Here is a 23,340-nt window from a genome sequence, read left to right on the forward strand (position 1 = left end):
TCTCCGTATCATAGACTTGGGATTCTTGGGACCTTTATTTGCTTTGTTATAAGCTTGGTCTGTTGTTGGGGTGCATCCTCACACATTACCCATGAAGTTCTGTAATTATTATTATTATTCACAGCTGTTGCTAGATGTTCACCCATTTACACTACGCGCTGCTCGTTTAGAGAGGTTGCCTTGGCAACCGGAATGCAACACAGATGTGGGCGTGTAAGTGCGCGTGCGCACGTTAGTGTGAATGGATGCGACACGTCATCTTGCTATCGCTGCAGCCTTCTGTGTACGCTTGATCCGTTGCCATGATTATGGCAGTAGTCATGTCATGACGTCAGGTACGTTGGCGTGTGACTATGACGCCCATGGAGTGTGTTTGGGCTACGAATGTTTGGCGGTAATTATTTTTGTATTTAAGGAATGCCGATTTTAATGTTTGTTAGGAGGTTCAGGTGCTTAGTTGTACTTGTAAGGGGACATTTGACAAAGGCACAAGATATGTGCTGAAACGTTATGTCTTTTTAATTGAATCTATTAAAGGATGCTTTTAATTTATAAAGTCCAGTGAGTGCCTGCTTTTTTGGACATTCTTTCTACATATGGTTAGCAGTGCACCTTGGCATATTTATACCTATGGGGTAAGATTGTGCTGTCCTGCTTGATTCTATATATATATAAGTATATATATATATATTATATATATATATCTGTGTGCAACTTTGTATGTGATTGTATATTTTATATATATATAGTATATATATATAATATATATATATATATATATATATTAATATAATTGTGTATGTGGCTTATAACTGCTCTCATTTGTTAATCATACCACTGTCCACTGTTAGGATGACTGTCCAAGAAAAACGACAACAATGTTGTGTGTCATAAGACAGTAATAACTGGCTAGAGACTACTATTTAATCACATCACAGGCAGCAAATTTTATTTTAACTATTTTGTGGTTTGTATTTTTATGCTCCAAGAGTGTATTGGACATTGAGAAACATTTACATTAAGATTCTGTAGTGTTAAATAAACTTTAGAAAAGCAAAATGAAGGTGTTATAGTCATTTATAAGAAAAACGCGATTTTTCTTTTGTCCATATCGCCCAGCCCTAATATATATATATATATATATATATATAGTATATATATATATATATATATATATATATATATCTGTTTATAACTAATGTGTATTTATGAATAAAACAGAACATAATCGTTCTATGCGAAGAACATTGGAATGTGAAATATTAATGTTTCATGTCGGTTATTGCACTTGAGAAAAACGCGATTGGGTTTGAGCTGACTTGATGGGTGTTTATAGCGCTCCACTCTAAATCTAGTCCTTATTGGAATTGGTCCACCTCACACTGAGTGACTCAGATAATGACTCAGAAGCACTTCCACGGAAATTTGCAAATTCCCTCTTTGTATGCTTGATTTTGCAAATTACTTACAAATTGGTTGAGTAAAAGAGATTAAGATATATTCTGTATAAATTACTTCATGATCTTGAAGGCCATTGGACTCCCAGATATTGCTTATTTCTCTCTCCCTCCCTCTCAGCAAACAGACGATCAAATTATTGACTATGGAAATGGGCCACTACTGAAATGTTAATTACTACTCGTCGGGGTATATTTATTAATGTGTGAGCGGACATGATACGATGTAGCGTATCATGGTCCGCCGCACATCGATAAAAGCTGACAGCATATGCTGTTGGCATTTATCATTAAACAAGCAGTTCTTGTGAACTGCTGGTACAATGCTGGCCCCCTGCAGATTTGCGGCAGGGGGGTGTCAATCAACCCGATCGTATTCAATCGGGTTGATTTCTGTCCGCGGCCTTAGAGCAGGCTGACCAGTTATGGAGCAGCAGTCTTTAGACCGCTACTTCATAACTTCTGTTCCGGCGGGGCATCAAGCTCCATACAAAGCTTGATAAATCGGCCCATAAGAATTTTCTTCTCAGCTTTTATTTACATGGAACATACATTTTTGTTATTTTTTTGTTGTAATTTTTACTAAAATATATGACCAGTGCTGATGAGCTTGATTCTTTGTTGACACTACCTCAGTAGCTGTGGCATGTGTATATGTGTATATAATGCAAGCTATTTGTTATGAACAATTAAGGGTTTAATGTTTTGTAATAAGAACGTTTTATTTATTTATATATTTAGTTGAACACAATAGACCAGTGATTTTTAACCTTTTTTTTGCCGTGGCACACTTTTTTACATTAAAAAATCCTGTGGCACACCACCATCCCAAAATTTTAAAAAAATCACCTATTGTAGCCTAATACAGCATGTATATATACACATACACACAAACACACACATACTGTATGTACTGTGCTGTTATGCCATGCCTCCTACAAACTACCCCTGCACTGGGAGTAAAAAACAAGCAAAGTTTAAAAAATATGTCACACTGTTGTCAGTCTGCCATGGCACACCTGAGGATCTCTCACGGCACACTAGTGTGCCACGGCACACTGGTTGAAAAACACTGCAATAGACAATAGATTAAAAAAAAAAAAATATTTAGGCTGAGTGGAGCACTATTGATAGTGCAGGTTGGCCTATCAATATTGCAGGACCTCACTAAGATTAGCGTGCAATCTGGTATTACAAGTCTATGGTAAAACAAAATTAACAGAGGATGTTTCACACGGCCTACATTGTTTTAGCACACCCCATGCTTTCAATGGATAGCTCAGCCGCACTAAACATTGCTCATATTATAAGTTGTGAGTTATGTGTTACTCTCGAGCACAACACATAACAGCTCTAAAAAAAAGTTAGCTGCACTTGAGACCTGAAATAAAGTGTTTAGGGCTAGAATTAAAGTATCACAAAACACATGTACAACATATAAAAAAAAAATATCACACACAAACACATTTACATATTTATTTATTTATAAAATGTAAAATATAACTTTATTATTGAAATAAATAAATAAAAATTGTTTTAAAGGGATATGGTTTATGCCAAGGTGTATGACAGCGAAAAGCACAATGGTACGTCATGCATGCTGAAAAGTACAGACAGGTTTTAATTCATAATGCTATTCCTCCTGAAAGCACCTGATTGGAAATGATTTCATTTTTCAGCATGATACCGATTCCAAGCACACCGCTAATACAGTGAAATCATATTTGGAGAGAAAAACAGCTGATAAAACACTGACATTCATGGGACCGGCCTCCACAGAGTCCAGGACCTGAATATTATAGAGGCAGTAATATTACAGAGTGTGGACGGACTCCGGCTACCCCGACTGGGTAGCTCCGCCCAAAGGGAGCACCTGTAGCTGTAGAGCGGAGAAAGTGATTTTAGCAAGAGCCCCCCACCCTAATAATAAGACCAGTATTAAGGTTAAACACAAACAGGACTTTATTGGAAAATCACACAACTTATATACACATCTCATCTTGATAACAGCCTTATCTGATCCCAGCCGGCTCCTCCAGACAGGTTGGTGCTTCCATAGGAGGCCATAGTTACATAGAGACCCCACAGTATCTAGGTTGCAGTTTCAGTGTGATCCCGGGAGAGCGGCAACCCTTCCAGGGTGTCGTTGGACCAGAGCGGCAGCCTGGCAAATTTATTGAGGTGGGGGGTGTCTCCCTTGGCAATCACCCCAACCCTTGTCCACCAAAGGCACAAATCCCCAAAAGAGCGGAGCTCTGGGACAAATGGCCTCTGGAGGGACCTAGGGTAAAGTTCAGCTGAGTTTCAGGGTAGCCTGGCGGCTAGTAGTTCCATAAGTCTGGCCAGCCGGGAAGGAGCCAAGCGGCAAGAGATCAGCTTTTTCAAGATGAAGTATAAGCAGTGAGAACACAAGAGGGATGGGTTTGGGGCACACAGTAATCCACAATGGGCCAGAAAACCAGGGCAAAGCACAGTAATTCAGGTAGGAGGGTGGTGGAGTTAGGCTTGGCAGCCTGGTATCCGTGACATAGAGCATGTCATCTATACGCTAAGCTGGAAAAATATCTCTTTAACACTGAATCAGTAGAATTCTTAAGCTTCATCTTAGCACCTGGGGAAATCTGTATGGATTCCAAGAAAATTGAAGCTATAATTAACTGGCCTACTCCAGACAGTAAAAGAGCCATTCAACACTTAGTGGGTTTTGCAAACATTTACAGGATGTTTATAAGGGACTTCTCTCCTATTATTTAACCCATTACAGCCCTCACTAAAGAGACTACTGATTTCACTGGACTGAAAAAAGCACAACACAAGCCTTTAATAACCAAAAAGAAACTTTTTGCCTCTTCACCCCATCCTGATTATACCTGACCACAGCAGCCCTTCCATGTTGAGGATGTTGAGGATGATGCATCTAAAGTCAGCCGTTCAATAAAGCCGTATAATCTCAAAGAGCTGGTGATCTGGTGATTACCTCCACCCTGTGGCCTTCTTGTCTCAAGTTCTTTCCACAGCAGGAAACAGAAACTATGATTTAGGAGATAGAGAACTACTTGCCATAAAAACAGTGTTCGAGGAATGGAGACCATCTATGGAGGGTCTGATCACCCCATTACTGTTTATACGGATCATAGAAATTTGGAATACTTATGTTCAGCGTGTAGACTCAAAGCCAGACAGGCCTGGTGGGCAATCTTCTTAAGCTGCTTCAATTTCTCATTACATACCGGTCTGGAGCCAAGAATGGCAAAGCGGATGCCTTATCCCGTATTCGAGAGATTCAGAAGACATAATCCCTTAACCAACTACTATTTAAAAAAATGTAATATAATTAAAAAAAAATTGTATATTATTCTCAGACTAAACTTTGCTTTGAATACATCATTATGTATAGCATTAATTTACTATATAATGGCCTGAAAATACACAAATTAGACTGCAATGATAATCCAAGAAAGACTAATGCTTTACACAAGTGCTAAGTTGTATTGTTTTTAACTTTTTATAAGTTTACCCACTCTGTTTTGGAGTGCACTCCATATCCGTGTTTTATAGGAAAATTACAAATGGTGGTGACACAAATCTTTGCAACCAAAAAGAAAAAGAAACGGAGAACCTGGTAATAGCCGTTTCAATGTATTTAATGAACAGGGTAATAATAGTGTACAAAGTATACATAGGGAATTGATCCCTTTTAAAATACAAAACTCAATACAGAGGAGGTAGAAAAATACAAGAGTTAGTGACAAAAACGATGGCTAACGTGTTTCGGCGTGAGCCTTACTCATAGCCTCATAAAAAACAAGTTGTCTGAAAGGTTTAAAAAACCTAGCTCAAAACCTGATTGGGATCCGGGACACACACTCTAACAATGATTAACCAATCCGTAACAACTAATCCAAATTACACACACACACCCTCAACCCCTTGCGTTTGCAGACGAGCAATTGATTCAAGTTCCGCCCCATCCCCTTCATCACTGAGTAATCCCATCTGACTAATGCAACAAACCGCATTTTCCAGATGCCACAACAAAGCTCAGAAAATGAGATTTTTGATTACTAACAGATAACGCTTCAAACATGTCATGCCGTCACAGAGACCATATGCGCCAATCATAGACGGGGTCCAAGATCGATGCTCATAGTGGGAGGGAATAGGGGATCAAAGCCACTCTGATTGGAGAGCCATTAATCACCCTGACCAATAGTTAACCTGGGGCCCGCCTACGTATCACACGTCACCACGGAAAGTAAACAAACCAAAATAACTAAACCCCAGTAAGCATGGGTGAAAAAAACGGTCCATCCAATACAGAGAAATAGGTACGTGGGGAAAGAAACTTCATTTTTATATACACAGGAGAAGGCAAGCACAAAACTGAGCAAAATGACACATGAGTAAACAATGTTACAATGCCACAATGCGAATAATCTTAAACATTGTCCATGGTCTGGCTCAGAGCAATCACCCATTCCCAAAAACAATAATATGAATTACAAATTGCAGATAATAAACACATAAAGAATGCAACTATGTCCATGCAAGAACAAACGAGTAGCAGCAAGACTGAGCTCGATAACACATGACTAGATAAACAATGTATCAATACAACAATGTAACTAGTTTTAAACATAATCATGGGTCTAACTTCAGAATAAACTTCATTCACAATGAGAATAGAAACTATAAAATCACCCGACCAGATAGTAGACTTATGGTCGGAGCATTGGAAGTCATGCTAACTTTATCTAGTGGGGAGTATCAACGTAACCTGACCCGATACAAATTAAAAATTAAGCACAATGTTTGCAGAGCACAACAATGGATGCCCAAACCCTTAGTTCATGCCCGAAGTCCTGTAAGTACTACGAATGTCATTAAACACAGCCCACATAAACAACAGTCATAGTAAGTAAATATACATAATGAATTTAAATAAAGTAAATGGACTGGTAAGGCATAATAGATGAAGGTACATGTACATATAGTCCCCAAACCGGGACGTAGGTAGGAACAAATGGAACAGTGAAAGAATAGTATTAATATTACACAATACTAAGTGGGGGATTACCCCCACTCAACACCTACAAGGAAGGGTAGAAACCTAACGGGACCAAAAAATTAATCAAGTCAAATTCAGAATTGAGGCCTCCTGGAATCCTAGTCTTTAACCTTAAAGATCCAGAAGGCCTCCTTCTCTCCAAGCTTGTTCACACCTATCACCTTGACCTCTTTTAAGGGGAACCTTGTCAATAATGGTCCAGACAAAAGACCTTAATGACTTATTATGAGTCTCAACAAAATGTCTGACTAGGGGGTAGTTTTAGAACCTATCCTAATATCCATGTGTTCCTTTATGCGGGTTCTGGCCTCTCACGTTGAGAGCCCTACATTACTGCAGAGAACACAAACTGCAAGTAATCAAGTACACAATATATGTTTGTCTGCAGTTTAAGCAATATTTGATATTGTATCTCTCTCCAGTCACCGTGGACATGAAAACATCTCCCACGGTTATCCTTTCACAGGCCACACAAGTATGGTGGTGGCACTTAAAGACCCCCAAAGATGTCAACCATGAAGAGGTTAGGAGGCTCCATTCAAATCTTGGTAGGAGCAACCATATTTCCAATAGTCCTGTTTTTTTTGTAGGCAAATCTGATTCCCCCTTTCCACTGCATCAATTAACCCATCATCAATCTGACAGGAGGCTGAAATGTTTGCTCACTATCCGGCAGATCTCATCATATTGTTGGAGTACTCAGTGATGAAAGACACCCTACTGGTTGTACCAGAGCTAGCCCCTTCTATCTTCTTACTTTTGGTCCATGTGTTCCTTTATGCGGGTTCTGGCCCTCTCACGTGAGAGCCCCTACATACTGCAGAGAACACAAACTGCAAGTAATCAAGTACACAATATATGTTTGTCTGCAGTTTAAGCAATATTTGATATTGTATCTCTCTCAGTCACCGTGGACATGAAAACATATCCCACGGTTATCCTTTCACAGGCCACACCAAGTATGGTAGGTGGCACTTAAAGACCCCAAAGATGTCAACCATGAAGAGGTTAGGAGGCTCCATTCAAATCTTGGTAGGAGCAACCATATTTCCAATAGTCCTGTTTTTTTTTTGTAGGCAAATCTGATTCCCCTTTCCACTGCATCAATTAACCCATCATCATCTGACAGGAGGCTGAAATGTTTGCTCACTATCCGGCAGATCTCATCATATTGTTTGGAGTACTCAGTGATGAAAGACACCCTACTGGTTGTACCAGAGCTAGCCCCTTCTATCTTCTTACTTTTGGTCAATAATGTCTCTCTGGGAATCCTCTCTATGTCTTTTCTGGCCTTTAGGATCATTTGGGAATCATAACCTCTCTCTTTGAGCCTAAGGGTCAAGTCATCTGCCTGTTTCTCATATACAGTATGACAATTTCTTTTGAGGCGGATGAATTGGCTCTTAGCCACACCCCTGAAGACCCTTCTGGGGTGGCAGCTCGATGCATGTAATAATGAATTCCGCGCTATAGGTTTACGAAAAACCTCTGTGCTAATCCTCTGGCCCTGCACACCCTCCAGTGTGATATCCAGAAAGTCCACACGTCTTTCCTGTACCTCAGATGTGAAACTCAAACCACAATCATTATTGTCCAAACTAGCCACAAATTCTCTAAGCTGAGGGTTGGTTCCTCCCCAGATGAACATCAGATCATCAATGAACCGGCCGTACCAGATGATATCTGATCTGAACAAATTCCGCTCTCCAAAGACGTGGGACAGCTCCCACCATCCCATGAAAATGTTTGCATAGGATGGGGCAAACTTAGCTCCCATGGCTGTCCCACGCCTTTGGAGATAGAACTGTCCCATGAATTCAAAATAATTGTGGGTGAGGAGGAACCGAGTTACCTCAATCACAAAATTTATGAACACAGGATCACCACCATAACACCTGTTTAAAAAGAAACGTACAGCCTCCAACCCTTTGTCATGGGGGATGGAGGTGTACAGGGACTTAACATCCACAGTAAGCCACCTGTAGTTAGTCTCCCACGTGATCTGACTCAGCAGGTTCAAAACATGTTTAGTATCTTGTTAGGTGGACTCCACAGGGTGCTCACTAGTGGCTGCAAAATGCCATCCAGCCATTCCGAGAGGTGTTCAAGCAGTGACCCAATACCACTCACGATTGGCCTCCCCTGTACATTCACCAAAGATTTATGAACCTTTGGGAGATGGATAAAAGTAGCGATGGTAGGATTTGAAACGAGAAGATATTCCTTTGTATCAGGGTCAATAAACCCACCTTCCACCCCATAATCCACAAGGGAGGCCAATCGTGACTGGTAGGCTCGAGTAGGGTCCCCTGGCAGTAATGTATAATCATCCGTGTTAGTTAATTGTCTCAAGGCCTCTGAGATGAAATCTTCCCTATTCTGTAAGACAATAGTGCCACCCTTGTCTGCGGCCCTGATGATGATTCCATCATTCTTACCAAGCTTTTCCAGTGCTTTTCTCTGTTTTCTAGTGATATTGCTTTGTTCTCCCCTTATGGATTTATAGTATAAACGGGTAAGATCCTCTTCTACCCTACTTTGGAATTTCTCCAGAAGGTTACCCTTACATTGGATAGGGTAAAAGGTCGATTTTTCCCTAAAACTGGGTAATCTGCTGCAAGCAGTTAGATTAAATTCCCCACCTTCTGAGAGAGATTCCAAGGTCCCAATATCACAAAACTCCTGGAAGTTGAGAGTACTATCTCTCAGGGATCCCATGGGCCTAGAATTCGACTCAAAGTGAATGGCATCGTGACTCTCATCAATCCACCTTACGGGATGCATCTTAAAGAATTTCTTAAGGGTCAGGTCACGTATGAGCTTATTAACATTGAGCAATGTCCTGAATAAATCAAAGTCAGCTGTAGGCACAAAAGTCAATCCCAAGCTCAGAACTTCGAATTCGTTAGGATCCGGGGTGTAATTTGAAAGGTTGATAATGTTTAGAACCTGTAGTTCCCCCTTCCTCTTCCCCGTCTCTGGGGGTATCTCCGCTGCTCCTTGTACTGATGGTCTGTACCCTGGCTCGTGTTTAGGTTTCCTTCTCCCCCTCCTTCTGGTGTTCTTTGGGTAAAGATTGGAACCAAAGCGCCTAAAAGGCCGGGTCTGAACAAAGTTAATTAAACCAATTTGCTTCAAAATAAAAATTACACTTTAATTCTTTACAGACATGGATCCATGTTACATAATAAAAAACAACTTAAAAATTCTTTAAACAATAAAATAATAAAAGAATCACTGATGATTCTCTTGTAGGTAACTGGTACAGACCTATCTATACTGGTATCCCAGTATCTCTAGGTACGGCGGCCTCCTTTCTAGGTGTGATGTGCCTATGTACCTGATATTGAGGTAGACTCCCTAAATATGTGAGTGGTGCTTTAAGTGCAAATATGTGCTAGAGGATACCAAATCCTTCTATGAAATCAATGAACAATAAAAATAACAAGGTGGTGGTGTATTGAAGTAACAGTGATGAGTATTAAAACTTGAATAAAATAATATTGATGCAGATAATAAACATTTCAAAATATCAAATGTGAATATTCAAACAGATAAAAATAAACAAGAAGTTGCGAATGTGAAAACGAAGACAAAAACAAAAACAAAAACAAAATCAGTCCTCCAAATGATGGTGTTAAATCCAAATTGCAGTGTTCACTCCATATAGTAAAAGTGATTGTAATACACAAAATGAAAAAACAAAGCTAAAAAATCAGTGGCCACTGTAAAATAAGCATAACAAGTCAATCCTGTGAAGAGAAAAATATATTCCTGCAACCTTAGCAGTACCGGAAAATGGTGATATATCAAAGTCTCATCCGGGGCCCGACTGACCCAAATCACACCTAAAAATAAAAACAAACACACAATAGTGCAGAGCGTAATTTCTCAAGTAGAATAAAAGGAGGAAGACTCACCAGTCGACGCGTTTCGGTCTGTGCTAGACCCTTTTCAAGACTGGATTGTATAAATTTTGGTGATCTTTTATACCTATTTTCTAAATGCATACCGGAAGTGATTGCATAGTACTTCCTGTTTCATCGAGGGTGATTAAAATGATTAGAATATTCATTTCTAAATATCTTTCACCTTTAGTTTTAGTATTTTGATATGCCTTCATGACATTCATTTCTCATATTTAGTTTTAATTCTTTAAATTATGTGTTTATAATTTACTTCGGTTTTCTTCCGTTTTTTTGTATCCAACAACTTCCGGTTTGCATAAGAATTTGTTGTGTCTAACAGCTTCCGGTTTGCATTAGAATTTGTTTACACATTATCGGCATATAGGTATTTCCAAAAACAAAATAAATAAATTTGTTGATACTAAATTCAGACCAATTGTTCAGACTCATGCTTTCGTTTATTCTATTATACATGATCGTATATCCACTATCGAGGTAATCAATCTCTATACGGTTCCAACTCCAGAAAAAGTAATAGTCCTTAGTCGTGGCCAGGTATTTGCTTAACTATTAGGTTTATACAATACTTGTCATTCATTTAAGCTTCATCTGCCTATATTTCCACCATCTTGTAGTACCGCTTTGTCTATCGTGTACAAAATATATGACAGAGGGTGTGTGCAAATATACTATTCCTATTGGTTGGATTCAGAAGGTGTGTTACAGAGCTCTATTCTTATTGATCAGATCTATTCATTATTCCACCCTGGGGGTGTGCTTCTGAATACTGTGTTTGAAGTAGGTAGCATGTGACGTATTACGAAGCATTACTCTTATTGGTCCCCTCTGGGGGTATGTACCTGATGTTATTACTACTGATCAGCTCGATTTGTTTACAATAAACATTCAACATTATTCCCCCCATGTTGTAGGGATTTAGGGTAAATCTTAATCAAATTTATCTATCCATCTTTATTTGATCGGTGTATAGTGTCTTTGAGTCTCATTTGACTCGTAGTACAAGATTTAATTATAGTCTCTAATACTAGTTATAAAGGGTTCATTTTCCATATATGTATCAATAATCAAAATATCGCCAGCTTCTTGATACATTTAGAGGAAGAGCGGAGTGAACTAGTTCACATCTCGGTGATACACATATATATGTTCACTTTCTTGTTACTATATGGATTTATATTTGAGGTTATTGAAATCCTATTAGACCCGTTTTCAATCAACCTATATCATTTGTTGAAAGTTTTATATACCTGCGAGCAGTTTCTTATATGGCTGCAAATGTTATAAATAGATGTTAATACTGAATTGGATAACTAGCATCTATGACTCCTCTTTAGTATTCTATAATACAGCAAGAGATATTTATGGTATCACTGCTAGGGGGATTTCTATTTGTGGTATCACTGATAGGGGGATTTCTAAGGGGAATTCTTTTGAAGTGGAGTTTAAAGGATAATCCAATATGTACACGTATATATCCGAATACATATATATCAGTATATATGTATATCATCTCTATAAGGAGGACACCATTTTAGCAACAGCCCACTGGGTTAAGTGAGTGTTAAGTTAAGCCTGTTTTCTTTATGGCAATATTTATTGATCATTAAAAGTCGTTGAACATACACCCAGGTTATATTTTACCGGGTGAATGGTCTAATTACTTTTTCTAATTTAAGGTGATGTGTGACTGGTGTCCGGTGTTGATTTATACTATTTTCTGATGGGGGAATGTGTTCCTGAATATATATATGTTAATAATGAGTTCAAAAGAGAGAGAGAAAAGAGAGAAATATATATTTTCATTGCTATATTAATTTCTTCAGACAATTTACTAGCTTATAGTTTGTTCGGATGTTCGAGCATATTTTGCTGAACCTAATCTGTATTTTCAGATTCCACTACTTTGTATAGATTAGTTCAATTAGTGATTTCCTTTAAATTAATATAGAAGAACCAAGAGGTAGGGAGGGAGGGTGTTCCAATATTGGTTCATATATCTGTATATATCTTATTTTCCTTATGAACCACACCAGGATGCTAAGCTGGATATCTATATATATATGTAAAATATTTTCCAACAACTGGGAGAGATGGATATTTTTCATGTGAACTGAAATAGAGAGAGATAGGTATGACAACTGAGAGAGATAGATATGACAATTTTTTCTTCTTTCTTCATAAAGTTTGGATCTTTCTTTTCTTGGAGGTACATGTTTCTTGTAGAATACCCCAATATGCCATTTGCTTATACCATATAGTTGCATTTTTACAAGCTTATATTTGTATTTTTATTAGAAATTAGGTAGATGGGAAAGGTCTTCTTTATTATTGAGGCCCTTTGGATATAAACAATCCATTAGAAATATCCATTTGGATTCATTAGTTAATAATAGTTTTTCAAAGTTGCCGCCTCTCCAATTTTTGGCAACTTTTTGGATTCCTATATATCTTAGTGCGTTGATGTTTCCATGATGTTTAGTCGCAAAGTGCTGGTAGAGTGGCGTATCCATGTTTAGTTTTTCGATCATCAGCAGGTGTTCCCGGATCCTATCCCTCAGGATCCTGGACGTTTGTCCTACGTATTGCAGCCCACATGGGCATTGTAGTAGGTAGATCACTCCTTTATCTTTGCATCGTATCAGATCTTGTATTTTGAACTCCTCTTTGGTGTTATGGGAGCTGAATTTAGTTGTTTTAGACCCACACTTGCAGGCTTTGCATGTATGGCAAGGGTAGAATCCTTTCACCTTGTTTCCAAACACGTCCATTATTCCTCCAGATGCTTTCTTTTGGAGGCTAGGTGCCAGTCTAGTCTTTAGATTTTTTGTTTTCCTGTATATAAATCTAGGATTTTCTGGCAGTTTATCTCCTAAGACATCATCGTCTTTTAACAGCGCCCAGTGTTTCCGAAATATATTCTCTACGATGTGTTTGTTCTCACTGTATTCTGTTATCATTGCTATGTTGAAACCACCTTCAGAGTGTTTGTCCTTCACCTTTTCTTTATATCTGGTGAGTTCTTTCCTTTCTATTTTTCTTACTTCGTCCAGTTTCTCATCCAGCATTTTCTCATCATAGCCTCTCTCTATAAACTTCTCCTTGATTGTTGAAGCTTGTTCTTCCCACTTAAGAGGATCAGAGCAGTTCTTTTTCATCCGTAACAGCTGTCCTTTTGGGATGTTGTTCTTCCATCTATTTAAGTGGCAGCTCTCTTTATGTACATAATTGTTACTGTCCACTTCCTTAAAGTGGGTAGAAGTTTCTAATCTTCCTCCTTTCACCTCTATTTTTAGATCCAGGAATGTCAAGGCTGTTTGGCTACATTCATATGTAAACTTTAGATTTACATGATTTTTATTCATAATTTCGATGGTATACACCAGATCTTCCAAAGTGCCCTTCCAAATTATAATGATGTCATCTATATAACGCCGATATAGGACCAGGTCCGCGCCCGCTGGACAGGGGTCCCAGAAGATTTGCTCCCATTCTCCCATATAGAGATTCGCATAACTCAGCGCGAACCTGGTCCCCATGGCTGTCCCACAAGTTTGACGGTAGAATTTGCCATCATTACTGAAGAAATTATGTGTTAGGATGTACCGGATGCTTTCCAATATTAACTCATTTTGTTCTGATGGTATATCGGGTTCTTTATCCAAAAAGAACTTCACCGCATCGATTCCTTCCTCATGCGGGATGCTCGTATACAGTGACGTCACGTCACATGATGCCAATATATACCCATCTTCCCAAGATACATTTTCTATAAGGTTCAAGACCTGTGTCGAATCCCTTAGATAGGAGGGTAGTTTCTTGACCAGTTTTTGTAAATGCTGGTCTATATATTCCGATAAGTTGCTACTCAAAGATCCTATTCCGGAGATTATTGGTCTTCCGGGAGGTTTGGTTAGTGTTTTGTGGATCTTGGGTAGGTGATATAATATCGGTATAACTGGATGTTTGATATTTAGGTAGTTAAACTCCTTATCGTTCAGTATCCCTTCTTCATTAGCCTCCTTTAGTAGGTCTGTGAGTTCTCTCTTATACAGGTCTGTAGGGTTCCTTTTAAGTTCCTCATAAGTAGTCACGTCACTTAGAATCCGTTTGTTTTCAGCCTCATAGTCCTTCCTATCCATAAGGACAATTCCCCCACCTTTATCCACGTCCCCGTATTGATGGTCGGTTCTTCCCTGTAGTTTGTCTGGGAGTAAAACTGTTGGGTGGGTACTTTGAGAATGGGAGGGGTTCCCTTTGGTCTCACACTTTGATCAGGGGGATGTTCATCCCCTCCTGACCCTGACCCAGAACCCTCAGATTCACCCTCACTTTCATAAAAGTTGACCCTTCTTCCCCTGTTCCTTCTATGTCTATTACCACCACGATGTTGATTAGGGTGGAAGGTATTTTTACTCTGTTCCCTTCTGAGGAGTGATCTGTCCCTTTTGTTACAGATATACACCCTGTTCAGGTCGTAATCTTGTTGATCACGTAAGTACTTATTGTGTTTTATTTGAAGGAGTAAGGTCTTCGCCTCAGCTACTACCCGTTGTATCGTGTCATTAAACTTGAGGAAATTGGTGTCCTCACTCCGAGTATTAAGCTCCTTTTGTATCTCCCTTATCTTGATGGCTGTCTCCTCCAATTCTTTCTGTTTATATTCACAGATTAATTTCATCAATTTGAAGGAGCATTCCGATAGATTGCTGTTCCACAATTCTATGAATGTTTTGTAGTCAGTTAGAAAGGTCGGATACTTATTGAGTCTCAAGCCCCTAGGTATAATACCCAACTCTTGGTATTTATTTAGGGTGTTAATGTCCCAAAGTTTGTCCTCCTTCAGGAGTAGAAATTCCAATTCCTCAAAAAGTGTTATCAAGTTGTAATTTCTCTTATTGGTTGAGAAAATTTTATAACAATCCTTAGTATTCAGATCCCTCTCTTCCACGGACCTTAATGCAAACAGGGTAGGGGCTCTCTCTGTATTGGTTATACCCTCATTGTCCATAATGGCTGCTGATTTAGCTGATATTGTATAGACACCCAGAGTCAGGCCAGACCCCACACTTCAGTGTTAAAGTTACTCAGAGGCAGAGGAATAGAGAAAAGTGGGTGTTTACACATATAGCAGAGGATCAAATATGTTATTGTCAGTAACGGTGGTTTAAAAACATAATCTGCAGTGGATAATGCACATAGCTTCAAACAGCCTAAACCCACCTACTGAAAATCTTCTGATAGCGAACAGCCCAAGTTCAATCCTGTCCCACAGGGTTCCTCTTTCCCTGAAGGCAGATATGCAGTGCAGGAAAATGGATCTAAAGTTACAAGCCAAGAGCAATTCGTGGAGCAGCAGCAACAAACAGTTCACATTGGCATAGTAACAGACACCCTTAAAGTCAGTTAGGTAAATACCTCGTTAAAGCGTTGCTCCAGCGGCTTTCCATGTATCTCACAGGCCTGCAATGATGTACGCCAAACTGAAAAGAGAAGACTGTCATCGATCCCTGGTCCTGCAGGCTGTTCCTCAAAGGTCCGCTAAATCAGCAGCTCACAGCCTATTATCAGTGCTCACTCCGGCCAGGGTATATAATGAAACCAAAAAAAAGAAAACGGAAGCACCTGGTAATAGCCGTTTCAATGTATTTAATGAACAGGTTAATAATAGTGTACAAAGTATACATAGGGAATTGATCCCTTTTAAAATACAAAACTCAATACAGAGGAGGTTGAAAATTACAAGAGCTAGTGACAAAAACGATGGCTAACGCGTTTCGGCGTGAGCCTTACTCATAGCCTCATAAAAAACAAGTTGTCTGAAAGGTTTAAAAAACCTAGCTCAAAACCTGATTGGGATCTGGGACACACACCCTAACAATGATTAACCAATCCGTAACAACTAATCCAAATTACACCCCCCCCAACCCCTTGCGCTTGCAGACTAGCAATTGATTCAAGTTCCGCCCCATTCCCTTCATCACTGAGTAATCCCATCTGACTAATGCAACAAACCGCATTTTCCAGATGCCACAACAAAGCTCGAAAATGAGATTTTTGATTACTAACAGATAATGCTTCAAACATGTCATGCCGTCACAGAGACCATATGCTCCAATCAGAGACGGGGTCCAAGATTGATGCTCATAGTGGGAGGGAATAGGGGATCAAAGCCATTCTGATTGGAGAGCCATTAATCACCCTGACCAATAGTTAACCTGGGGCCCGCCTACGTATCACACGTCACCATGGAAAGTAAACAAACCAAAATAACTAAACCCCAGTAAGCATGGGTGAAAAAAACGGTCCATCCAATACAGAGAAATACAAATCTTTGCATCTTAGTATGTGGGTGGACTGGCATGTGTGGCTGTAGGTTAAGGACCCCAGTAGGAGGAGGCCTCATCCAGCTATTTGTGAGTGCCTGCTGGGCACCCAGAGCCACGAGTCTTGCTGATGGTATGGTATGTGTACCCACTTTACTTTGATACTGCAGTCCAGCTCTGTGTTTTGTGTGTGTGTAAATACAAATTGCATATAGCTGTTACACCCTTCTGGTCCACCGCAAATAACACCCTAAACTGCAGGGCTCCCCACCTCATATAACACCAAAAACTGCAGGGCTCCCCACCTCATATAACATCATAAACTGCAGGGCTCCCCACCTCATATAACACCATAAACTGCTAGGCTCCCCACCACAAATAACACCCTATAATGCATGGGTCCCACTCCCCACTGCAAATAACACCCTTAACTGCAGAGCTCCCCACTGCAAACAACACCCTAAACCGCAGGGATCCCCACTGCAAATAACACCCTTAACTGCAGAGCTCCCCACTGCAAACAACACCCTTAACTGCAGGGCTCCCCACTGCAAACAACACCCTAAACCGCAGGGATCCCCACTGCAAATAACACCCTTAACTGCAGAGCTCCATACTGCAAACAACACCCTAAACTGCAGGGCTCCATACTGCAAATAACACCCTAAACTGCAGGGCTCCATACTGCAAATAACACCATAAACTGCAGGGCTCCCTACTGCAAATAACACCCTAAACTGCAGGGCTCCATACTGCAAATAACACCATAAACTGCAGGGCTCCATACTGCAAATAACACCATAAACTGCAGGGCTCCATACTGCAAATAACACCATAAACTGCAGGGCTCCATACTGCAAATAACACCATAAACTGCAGGGCTCCATACTGCAAATAACACCATAAACTGCAGGGCTCCATACTGCAAATAACACCATAAACTGCAGGGCTCCATACTGCAAATAACACCACAAACTGCAGGGCTCCATCCTGCAAATAACACCCTAAACTGCAGGGCTCCATACTGCAAATAACACCCTAAACTGCAGGGCTCTATACTGCAAATAACACCCTAAACTGCAGGGCCCCTACTGCAAATAACACCATAAACTGCAGGGCTCTATACTGCAAATAACACCTTAAACTGCAGGGCTCCATACTGCAAATAACACCATAAACTGCAGGGCTCCATACTGCAAATAACACCCTAAACTGCAGGGCTCTATACTGCAAATAACACCCTGGCAGGGCTCCATACTGCAAATAACACCCTAAACTGCAGGGCTCTATACTGCAAATAACACCCTAAACTGCAGGGCTCCATACTGCAAATAACACCCTAAACTGCAGGGCTCCATACTGCAAATAACACCCTAAACTGCAGGGCCCCCTACTGCAAATAACACCATAAACTGCAGGGCTCCCTACTGCAAATAACACCATAAACTGCAGGGCTCCCTACTGCAAATAACACCATAAACTGCAGGGCTCCATACTGCAAATAACACCCTAAACTGCAGGGCTCCATACTGCAAATAACACCCTAAACTGCAGGGCTCCATACTGCAAATAACACCATAAACTGCAGGGCTCCATACTGCAAATAACACCCTAAACTGCAGGGCTCCATACTGCAAATAACACCCTAAACTGCAGGGCTCCATACTGCAAATAACACCATAAACTGCAGGGCTCCCTACTGCAAATAACACCCTAAACTGCAGGGCTCCATACTGCAAATAACACCCTAAACTGCAGGGCTCCATACTGCAAATAACACCCTAAACTGCAGGGCTCCATCCTGCAAATAATACCCTAAACTGCAGGGCTCCATACTGCAAATAACACCACAAACTGCAGGGCTCCATACTTCAAATAACACCATAAACTGCAGGGCTCCATACTGCAAATAACACCATAAACTGCAGGGCTCCCTACGGCAAATAACACCATAAACCGCAGGGCTCCACACTGCAAATAACACCCTTAACTGCAGGGCTCCCCACTGCAAACAACACCCTAAACCGCAGGGATCCCCACTGCAAATAACACCCTTAACTGCAGAGCTCCATACTGCAAACAACACCCTAAACGGCAGGGCTCCATACTACAAACAACACCCTAAACGGCAGGGCTCCATACTGCAAATAACACCCTAAACTGCAGGGCTCCATACTGCAAATAACACCATAAACTGCAGGGCTCCCTACTGCAAATAACACCCTAAACTGCAGGGCTCCATACTGCAAATAACACCATAAACTGCAGGGCTCCATACTGCAAATAACACCATAAACTGCAGGGCTCCATACTGCAAATAACACCATAAACTGCAGGGCTCCATACTGCAAATAACACCATAAACTGCAGGGCTCCATACTGCAAATAACACCATAAACTGCAGGGCACCATACTGCAAATAACACCATAAACTGCAGGGCTCCATACTGCAAATAACACCACAAACTGCAGGGCTCCATCCTGCAAATAACACCCTAAACTGCAGGGCTCCATACTGCAAATAACACCCTAAACTGCAGGGCTCTATACTGCAAATAACACCCTACACTGCAGGGCCCCTACTGCAAATAACACCATAAACTGCAGGGCTCTATACTGCAAATAACACCTTAAACTGCAGGGCTCCATACTGCAAATAACACCATAAACTGCAGGGCTCCATACTGCAAATAACACCCTAAACTGCAGGGCTCTATACTGCAAATAACACCCTAAACTGCAGGGCTCCATACTGCAAATAACACCCTAAACTGCAGGGCTCTATACTGCAAATAACACCCTAAACTGCAGGGCTCCATACTGCAAATAACACCCTAAACTGCAGGGCTCCATACTGCAAATAACACCCTAAACTGCAGGGCCCCCTACTGCAAATAACACCATAAACTGCAGGGCTCCCTACTGCAAATAACACCATAAACTGCAGGGCTCCCTACTGCAAATAACACCATAAACTGCAGGGCTCCATACTGCAAATAACACCCTAAACTGCAGGGCTCCATACTGCAAATAACACCCTAAACTGCAGGGCTCCATACTGCAAATAACACCATAAACTGCAGGGCTCCATACTGCAAATAACACCCTAAACTGCAGGGCTCCATACTGCAAATAACACCCTAAACTGCAGGGCTCCATACTGCAAATAACACCATAAACTGCAGGGCTCCCTACTGCAAATAACACCCTAAACTGCAGGGCTCCATACTGCAAATAACACCCTAAACTGCAGGGCTCCATACTGCAAATAACACCATAAACTGCAGGGCTCCATCCTGCAAATAACACCCTAAACTGCAGGGCTCCATACTGCAAATAACACCACAAACTGCAGGGCTCCATACTGCAAATAACACCCTAAACTGCAGGGCTCCATACTGCAAATAACACCCTAAACTGCAGGGCTCCATACTGCAAATAACACCCTAAACTGCAGGGCTCTATACTGCAAATAACACCCTAAACTGCAGGGCTCCATACTGCAAATAACACCCTAAACTGCAGGGCTCCATACTGCAAATAACACCCTAAACTGCAGGGCTCCATACTGCAAATAACACCCTAATCTGCAGGGCTCCATACTGCAAATAACACCCTAAACTGCAGGGCTCCATACTGCAAATAACACCATAAACTGCAGGGCTCCATACTGCAAATAACACCCTAAACTGCAGGGCTCCATACTGCAAATAACACCCTAAACTGCAGGGCTCCATACTGCAAATAACACCCTAAACTGCAGGGCTCCATACTGCAAATAACACCCTAAACTGCAGGGCTCCATACTGCAAATAACACCCTAAACTGCAGGGCTCCCTACTGCAAATAACACCACAAACTGCAGGGCTCCATACTGCAAATAACACCATAAACTGCAGGGCTCCATACTGCAAATAACACCCTAAACTGCAGGGCTCCCTACTGCAAATAACACCACAAACTGCAGGGCTCCATACTGCAAATAACACCCTAAACTGCAGGGCTCCATACTGCAAATAACACCCTAAACTGCAGGGCTCCATACCGCAAATAACACCATAAACTGCAGGGCTCCATACTGCAAATAACACCCTAAACTGCAGGGCTCCATACTGCAAATAACACCCTAAACTGCAGGGCTCCATACTGCAAATAACACCCTAAACTGCAATGCTCCATACTGCAAATAACACCCTAAACTGCAGGGCTCCATACTGCAAATAACACCCTAAACTGCAGGGCTCTATACTGCAAATAACACCATAAACTGCAGGGCTCTATACTGCAAATAACACCATAAACTGCAGGGCTCTATACTGCAAATAACACCCTAAACTGCAGGGCTCCATACTGCAAATAACACCCTAAACTGCAGGGCTCCCTACTGCAAATAACACCATAAACTGCAGGGCTCCCTACTGCAAATAACACCCTAAACTGCAGGGCTCCCTACTGCAAATAACACCCTAAACTGCAGGGCTCCATACTGCAAATAACACCATAAACTGCAGGGCTCCCTACTGCAAATAACACCCTAAACTGCAGGGCTCCCTACTGCAAATAACACCCTAAACTGCAGGGCTCCCTACTGCAAATAACACCCTAAACTGCAGGGCTCCCTACTGCAAATAACACCCTAAACTGCAGGGCTCCCTACTGCAAATAACACCCTAAACTGCAGGGCTCCCTACTGCAAATAACACCCTAAACTGCAGGGCTCCCTACTGCAAATAACACCCTAAACTGCAGGGCTCCCTACTGCAAATAACACCATAAACTGCAGGGCTCCCTACTGCAAATAACACCCTAAACTGCAGGGCTCCCTACTGCAAATAACACCATAAACTGCAGGGCTCTATACTGCAAATAACACCATAAACTGCAGGGCTCCCTACTGCAAATAACACCATAAACTGCAGGGCTCCCTACTGCAAATAACACCATAAACTGCAGGGCTCCCTACTGCAAATAACACCCTAAACTGCAGGGCTCCATACTGCAAATAACACCCTAAACTGCAGGGCTCCCTACTGCAAATAACACCCTAAACTGCAGGGCTCCCTACTGCAAATAACACCATAAACTGCAGGGCTCCCTACTGCAAATAACACCCTAAACTGCAGGGCTCCCTACTGCAAATAACACCACAAACTGCAGGGCTCTATACTGCAAATAACACCACAAACTGCAGGGCTCCATACTGCAAATAACACCACAAACTGCAGGGCTCCCTACTGCAAATAACACCACAAACTGCAGGGCTCCATACTGCAAAGAACACCACAAACTGCAGGGCTCCATACTGCCAATAACACCACAAACTGCAGGGCTCCATACTGCAAATAACACCACAAACTGCAGGGCTCCATACTGCAAATAACACCACAAACTGCAGGGCTCCCTACTGCAAATAACACCCTAAACTGCAGGGCTCCCTACTGCAAATAACACCATAAACTGCAGGGCTCCCTACTGCAAATAACACCCTAAACTGCAGGGCTCCCTACTGCAAATAACACCCTAAACTGCAGGGCTCCCTACTGCAAATAACACCACAAACTGCAGGGCTCCATACTGCAAATAACACCACAAACTGCAGGGCTCCATACTGCAAATAACACCCTAAACTGCAGGGCTCCCTACTGCAAATAACACCACAAACTGCAGGGCTCCATACTGCAAATAACACCACAAACTGCAGGGCTCCATACTGCAAATAACACCCTAAACTGCAGGGCTCCATACTGCAAATAACACCCTAAACTGCAGGGCTCCATACTGCAAATAACACCCTAAACTGCAGGGCTCCCTACTGCAAATAACACCCTAAACTGCAGGGCTCCCTACTGCAAATAACACCATAAACTGCAGGGCTCCCTACTGCAAATAACACCCTAAACTGCAGGGCTCCCTACTGCAAATAACACCACAAACTGCAGGGCTCCATACTGCAAATAACACCACAAACTGCAGGGCTCCATACTGCAAATAACACCACAAACTGCAGGGCTCCATACTGCAAATAACACCACAAACTGCAGGGCTCTATACTGCAAATAACACCCTAAACTGCAGGGCTCCCTACTGCAAATAACACCACAAACTGCAGGGCTCCATACTGCAAATAACACCACAAACTGCAGGGCTCCCTACTGCAAATAACACCACAAACTGCAGGGCTCCATACTGCAAATAACACCACAAACTGCAGGGCTCCATACTGCAAATAACACCACAAACTGCAGGGCTCCCTACTGCAAATAACACCACAAACTGCAGGGCTCCCTACTGCAAATAACACCCTAAACTGCAGGGCTCCCTACTGCAAATAACACCATAGACTGCAGGGCTCCATACTGCAAATAACACCCTAAACTGCAGGGCTCCCTACTGCAAATAACACCCTAAACTGCAGGGCTCCCTACTGCAAATAACACCACAAACTGCAGGGCTCCATACTGCAAATAACACCCTAAACTGCAGGGCTCCCTACTGCAAATAACACCACAAACTGCAGGGCTCCATACTGCAAATAACACCACAAACTGCAGGGCTCCATACTG

This window comes from Bombina bombina, chromosome 1 (assembly GCF_027579735.1).
Source record: "Bombina bombina isolate aBomBom1 chromosome 1, aBomBom1.pri, whole genome shotgun sequence".
Classification (NCBI taxonomy): domain Eukaryota; kingdom Metazoa; phylum Chordata; class Amphibia; order Anura; family Bombinatoridae; genus Bombina; species Bombina bombina.